At 42.8% G+C, this 7,378-nt stretch overlaps 1 long non-coding RNA gene across 1 annotated transcript; it reads right to left on the bottom strand.

The window, feature by feature from the left end:
- Positions 1-269: 269 nt before the first annotated feature.
- LOC144586741 (uncharacterized) lies at positions 270-1,259 on the bottom strand. Its single transcript, XR_013541753.1, has 2 exons — positions 870-1,259; positions 270-791 (listed from the first exon to the last, which is right to left on the bottom strand). It is a non-coding gene; the product is annotated as an uncharacterized LOC144586741 (long non-coding RNA).
- Positions 1,260-7,378: the final 6,119 nt, after the last annotated feature.

Raw genomic sequence — 7,378 nt, 5'->3', positions numbered from 1 at the left:
CAGGATATGCACTACACTACTCATTGGAAAGTACCATGAAAATTAGCTACCGCAGAGGATGGCCTCATGGAAATAGGTAATTTTTGACTAAAAGAAGACATGTCTGGACCGCACACTTTGCTTTAAAGGAGAAGTAAACTTCTAGAAAGTTTCCAGGAGCCTGGCTCTTTTTAAAAACAACACAATGTTCTGCTGATTTTTACTAGCCAACTCTGCTTTAGATGTAAATCTTGGACAAGATATTAATTCATAAGTTGGAGAACCAAGGGGGGGATGTGAACACAAATCCTCTCGCACCTTGAAAAAGAAAAGGGAGCTGTCCAATCAAGTATGCATTGAGCAAATGTGCAGGAAAAAATATGCATTTTCAACACATGGTGCATGCATTCAATTTTTCATGAAATTTATTCTTAAGTAGCAGTGAATTTTTGTGTCAGGGTGATTGTCTTTTTATCTAGCACTAACCGATTGTTCCTTCCAGCTTTTAAAATTCAAAGACAGCCCTGTCTCTGCTGAGTGCTCTCTCTCTCTCTCTCTCTCTCTTTTTTTTCATCAGTTGGTGGCAGTAGTTTGTTTGCTGTTGATCTGTTTGGTTGGTTGCTAAGTAAGTGCACAGTAAAGAAAGCAGCATACACACATCTGTAACTTCAAGAAATGTTTTTTATTCCTTCCCCTCCAAATGTCTCAGACATGTCTCAGTAAGTAATTGAGACTTTACATGCCAGTTAATGGGAAAGGCTGAATTCTGGATAACTTGATGCTGTTTTCCTCTGTGAGGCTCTGTACTTCTACTGCACAGCAAAAAAAAAAAAATCTGCAACAGCAGACACAATATATAAGCCATCAATGTCTATCTGGGCAATGCCTACCTTTTAAGCCAGACTTCTTCTGTTGTGTAGACTTTACTGTCCAGAAGGCTCCTGAGCGAGGAAAGAGGGGGGGAGGAGAAAAGTTATTTATTTTAAATCTTGCGGCTTTTTAATATGCTGACTCCAAGCTGGTTCACATTCAGTTCATATCTCGGAGTGAATTAAAAGAAGGCAACTCATGACGAACGCAAAATTGCTCTTCTCTGGAGCCAGCTGTGACTGATCCAAGCCGGTGCTTCTATTGGGTTGCCTTTTACTGCTGACCAAAGAGAGCGGGAGGTGTTTCAGCTTTCATTTTTTAAAAAATATTAATAATAAACTAACATGCAAATCTTGCATTTTTTATCTTCTCCTCCCTCCTGTTAAATATAGGGTGGGAAATACACATGGTATGGGGGGGGAAGGGGTGTGAGCGAAGAGACGATTCACTGGGTGACTGAGAGGCAATGAATAATCTTCTGCTCATTTATATGCCGATGGGACCAGCCCTTTTGGCAAGCCCACAATTAATGTGAATGCCAAGCGCGATTGCAGCTTTGTTTCCACGGAGGGAGACACTTAGCCATACGGCAGCTTTCTCCTCCCCGCCCAGCTGAAAATGTGCGATCCTCTCTCTCAACTTCCAAGGCATCGGCAGCAGGCCTTGGCCACCCTTCACTCCATCATTATGATGCATTATACTGTGTAATGATGTAATACGCTAGAAGGCTGGGCGCACCCGCGCCTTGTCAATAATAACAATAATAATACCCAAAGCCACACAAATATTTTCATCTGTGAAAGCCTCCCGCGCTATCATCTCACAATGCCGTGACCCAAAAGAGAGAGAGAGAGATGCTCTAATGGAAGGCGGCTGTTAATATTGGCGGAGGTGAAGGCAAGGCTATCGGACTACACAAACCGAGAAGAACTTGTCGAGGAAGCAAACAGAATCTTTCCTTTAGCAGAGCAGGCTCAGCGACTGTCTGTAAGCAAAAGCGATTCGTGCTATTTCTAGCAGTACTCGAGGATGGGAAATAAAGATGGGCATTAACCAGTTTGTCTCATTTCATCCAGGTTCATCAAGGTGGTGATGATGATGCTCCCATTCCCCCACCTCCTTGGCTGATTCAGTCCTTCACCAGGCCCGGCTGGCTTGCTTAATTTCCACCTCCTCGGCTGATCTCCCGGTCATGAGCAAGAGCGCAGCCTTCTCGGCCCCGCCCTTTGGTCTGAGTGGCGGATAAGCCTAGGGGGCGGGGCCTGGAAGTCTGAGCTGCTGCCGGAACTGGAAGATCAGTTGAGGAGGTGCAGGAAGCTACCCAGCTGGCCATGGTGAGTGGCGGGTTGAGCCAGAGGGAGGCAGGTGAAGGGGAGCAGCAGCATCTGAGCTTCTGTTTTTACAAACCGAGACAAACCAGTTTGTGTGCCCATATCTAATGGGAACTTGAGTCGCGGGACACACTGTCAAGTTGGGCTTATGTTGACTCAGACTTGATTCAGTTTTTTTTTTTTAAATGACTCGGACTAAGTTTGTGAAACGGACCCCACCCACCTGTTCCCTTCTTTCTGGGAGCCACCCAGAAAAAATTTTAGACAGAGACTGGGAGTCTCTGAAAATGCAGGACTGACACTGTCGCTGAGACCCTTGAACCCAGCAACATCATTCCCCATCCTCACACAAGAGGTAGAGCTAAATCCAACCGCTAAATGATGAGTCAACACCCATTGATAAAACCCACTGATTCAACGGGTCTACTCTAGTTGACGCAACTGATTCAGCTGTCATCCTAGCAGCAATGGGTTTCAAAGACAGATCATGCTTCCTTGAGGCGTTTTGGGACCTGCTGTTGAAAATCAGTCACTTTTCCAAGCCTTGCTTTAAGGAGAACTCAATCTGTGTTTGGGCTCTTCCGACCAGCCATCAAGCATGCCCCACTTTAGGAACAAAACGCCAAGTGTCACATATAAGCCCTCTCTCCATATCTGTTCTCTGAAAATAACACATGCTCTGCACTCTATAGACAGATTATTAGGAAAATATTTACCCTTGACAGCTACAGAAAAGAACTCCGCTCCTCCCGCTCTTACAGGAAATGCATCACACAATGAAACGTTATCTCTGATTAGAAGCGAAAATATGAATCCTTCTGCTAAGGCAGGGTAACCCTAAAAGCATGTTAACATGAAATACTAAATAAAACGCTACTCATCTATAATAAATCTTATTATGCATTTTGGCAATTTCACCCTGGTGTGAGTGTGGAGGGCTCCCGACCCCTCCTTCTTTTTCCTTTTCCCAAGCAATGTTTGAAAATAGAAATCTTAAATTGAATCATTGTTGCATGAATATATGCAAAATATTCATTTCTAGCAGTGTGAGGGTTGAGTGCTTTTAAATTGGAGAAATCAGTCATGACTTCACCTTTTCATGCAAGATAAAGCTGTATGTGGTAACATCATTACAGTGTCATGAAAGGAGTGGAAATCATGCCACAGTCTTGCCTTAAGCTAATATTAAAACAAAAAAAATGTAGGGGAACTTCCATATTTTTCAATATTGTTCAATATTTAAAGGCACAGCGCATGGCTCTCGATACAGAAATGGAGGTGGCTGTGTTTTGAATGGCAGGGGAGGTCTTTCTGAATGCTTTGTTATGTGCCGATCCGCCATTCCAGACTTATGGCGATCCTATGAATTAACAATTTTGAAAAGGTCCTATAATTAACAAAGATTAATGTTAAGGGGGTGGGTGGGAAAAACACCAAAAGGATGTCTGTTTAATATTTCAGAGAACCGACGCCTTAGCTAGAAATGGAGAGGAAATTAAGTGTACTAATAAAAAGCCAACAAGTTATAGGGAAATACGATGGATAGTCTCTCTTAGCGGAGACACTGGAAAAGATTGTTTAGTTTTTTTTTTCCTAAATGGAGATGGTTAACAAGCTAAAACTCGATCCAGACAAGATGGAGGTGCTATTAGGCAGGAACAGGGTTGCGAAAAAATTTTCATCAGAGTCTTATGCCTCCACTGGGACAGGCTGTCTCAGCAATGAAGGAAGACAAGCGGTAAGGATTCTCCAGTGACTGTGAGAGTTCTCACCTAGGGATGTGGATCTTCACTTATTTTGCTCTCGTAGGCAAGAACAAATCGCCGCCACCGTTTTCTCTCAGCAGAACAAGATTTCAAGAGGATTTGTGCATTTTTCACATTCTGACACCCTTTTTTGCAAAATTTTGTAGGCGTATCATAGAATCATAGAACAATTGAGTTAGAAAGGGTCTATAAGGCCATGGGGGGGGGGTCCAATACCCTGCTCAAGGCAGGAATCCAAGGCAAAGCAGATCAATTTTCTCTTGAATACCTCCAATGCTGGACTGCTCACCACCTCCCAGGGTGATCGATTCCATCGTCGTACTGCTCTAACAGTTAGGAAGTTTTTCCTGAGGTTCAGTCAAAAATCTGGTTTCCTGTAGCTTGAGCTTGTATTTTGCACAGAAAACCTTGTATTTTGAACTAAGAAATTTGTGCTTTGCATAAAATACATAGTTTTAAATGCAAAACACGGGGGGTGTCCACACAAAAAGCACAGGTTTACTGCTAATGTAGCTGATGAGAAAAGAATGCTGGTGTAGAACTGTAAAATATTACACCAGTTCCTCATTTTTTATTTTTTTAAACAGAGTATCCTAATGCTGGAACCTTCTTTTTCATCAAGACTTAGAACATTTTAAAGCATTCATTGTAGCCTTATACTCGCCTACATGGTGAGAGCAAGACCGTGGTGTCTCGTTTCTTTGTGCTTTGTACAATTTGTGAAAAATACTGCCAGCTTCTTTTCCTTTTCTAAATATAAACACGCACACAAAGGAAGCCCCAAAAGACAGGCTCATGCATCCACTTTTTAGCAGTTCGTGTGACAAGACGGTCGTTTTGCATATTTACTGAAACATAGAACTGGTCTCGCAAATGCACAAATTCTCTCCATGACTGATCAAAATCCTCCACCGTCTCATGTGTAAAAAGAAAAAGTCCAGCCATTGTATTTGTTAGCTGCATCTGTTTCAAAATGGATTTGTAAACAGCCTTGGTTCCCACCAAGAAGAAAAGTGAGATATAAATGCAAAACAGGAATGAATAAGCTCCCTCTGGTCTAACAGGAGATGGCTAGGCTCCCAGAGTAGTGCATAGCATTTCAGTCCTGTTTCTATTAACTTCTTTTCATATTTGCTTCTGGTACCCAGTGGCCCGAGGAAGGCAACTTTAAAGCCTAAATCACTCAGGACTGGGTCACTGTCTCATCTTGGGCCTGCCTGAGAATCATCACTGCCATCGTCAAAAGCCTTTGATGGTCCTGCCATTTTAGGAGATTCAACCGGTGGGCACAAGAGACAAAGCCTTTTGTGTGTGTGTGTGTGTGGTAGCGTCACAATTGTTTCTTTCAATAGAAATGCAAGACGGATTCATGTTAACGGGGTTTTCAAGGGAACCCCTCCCCCAGTCCTTTCACCACCAATTTTACCATGCAAAGGTTTTAATCTAGGGACAGTTCATTTTCTGGTTTTGTTTCCTATGTTCACTGTCTTTGGTTTTTTGCCCCAGGTCCCTTTGCTGAAGGAAAGGTGGAACTTAAATTTAGATAGATAGATAGATAGATAGATAGATAGATAGATAGATAGATAGATAGATAGATAGATAGATAGATAGATAGATAGATAGATAGATAGATAGATAGATAGATAGATAGATAGATAGATAGATAGATAGATAAGACAAAAACATTGTGGCACCTTAAAGACTAATTGCTATACAGTGGTGCCTCGCACAGCGAGGTTAATCCGTTCCGGATTAACCCTCGCTGTGTGAAAGCATCGTTGAACGGAACGTAAAATGCCATCGGAACGCATTAAACATGGTTTAATGCGTTCCAATTCGGCCGAATACTCACCGTTCAGCGATGCTTCTTAATGGCCAGCAGCCATTTTCGCGCCCTCCCCTCGTTTAACGAGGGCGCGAAAACGCTGCGTGCGGCCATTTTGGGGCTTCCGGCGGCCATTTTGTAGCCGCGGAACAGCTGATCGGCAGGTCGCAAAGCGAAGGTCAGTAAGCGAACTGCTTACCAACCTTCACTCTGCGATTCCCCCCCCCATCTAGGCACCGTTTTGCGATCGCATTTGCGATCGCAAAAACGGCATCGTTGCGCGGATTCGTCGCTCTACGGAGCGACCGTTGTGCGAGGCACCACTGTATTTTAATGTGAGCATTCATGGACAAATAACATATAATGTATAAATGTATAAATATTTGCCATGTAGTCCCACCCTTATGCCTGAAGAAATGGACATGTCCATGAAAGCTCACATTAAAATATAGCAATTTGTCTTTAAGGTGACAAAAAGGTTTTTGTCTTCTTTATTTTTTATTTTTTTATTTCGTTGTTGCCTGATAGGCTAATCCAGACTAACACGGCTGTCTCTTGTGAAACTATAAATAAATAGGCAAGCTGTGAAGGAACTTCCAGGATTCTCCTAGAAATACGGAAATCATTGCCTTAAAATAATACGGGCCTCATTTTACCGAGCAAGCAAGAAGAATGCCAGGAATAACGCTTCCATTCTGTACAGGCTGATTCTACACGAAAACCCTCGGAGTTGAATAAGTCTTTTGTTCAGGTAAACCACATATAGGACTGCAACTTAATAAGCTTTAAAAATTAAACGGGGGGAGAAAAAAAATCAATGTTAAAAGTTAACCTTACAGTGAGATAAATCAAATGCCAAAGTAATGTACTGATTTTCTTTATGGCTGACCAGGCATAGAATAAACCTTCACCCAGGGGGCTTTAATAAGGCGAGGGCACTCAGAAACTTAACTGTTTCTTTCTCTGCGCTGTCCTAATGCAGCAGGTGAGGATTCACTTCACTTCAGCATCTGGGATTGTATAGCAGAATTGACAGTAAAAAGTATGCATCTCACCTGCACATGAGACAATGAGATCCCTGTCTCCTGATTCCCCTCCCCTGCATCTGGCCTTTGGAGGTAATAATGATATTTATTTATATTGTGCTCTATACCAGAGTGCATTCCAATAGTCAAAAACAGTTAAAATACAACTACAATGAACCTTCCTTTTAAACCTGGAGATTATACATCCCCATCATGGCTTGTAAACTCCGATGGACATTTCCTCCAGGAATCTGTCCAATCCCCTTTTAAAGGCATCTGGGACAGATGCCCTCACCCCGTCCTGTGTCAAGGGGTTCCACAGACTAACCACACATTGAGTCAAGAAATATTTTTTTTTGTCTCTTCTCATTCTCCCAGCACTCAATTGGAGTGGATATCCCCTGGTTCTGGGATTGCGTGACAGGGAAAAGAGCTTCCCTGTGTCCACTTTTTCCATCTCCTGCATAATTTTATACATCTCAGTCATGTTCCCCCCTCAGGTGCCCTTTTCTCTAGACTAAAGAGCCCCAAATGCTGTAGCCTTTCCTCAGAAGGGAGGTGCCCTGGCCCTGTCATCATTTG

This window comes from Pogona vitticeps, chromosome 1 (genome assembly GCF_051106095.1).
Source record: "Pogona vitticeps strain Pit_001003342236 chromosome 1, PviZW2.1, whole genome shotgun sequence".
Taxonomy (NCBI): domain Eukaryota; kingdom Metazoa; phylum Chordata; class Lepidosauria; order Squamata; family Agamidae; genus Pogona; species Pogona vitticeps.
Note: the sequence above shows the minus strand (reverse complement) of the source record. Positions and strands in the feature narration are given on the sequence as shown.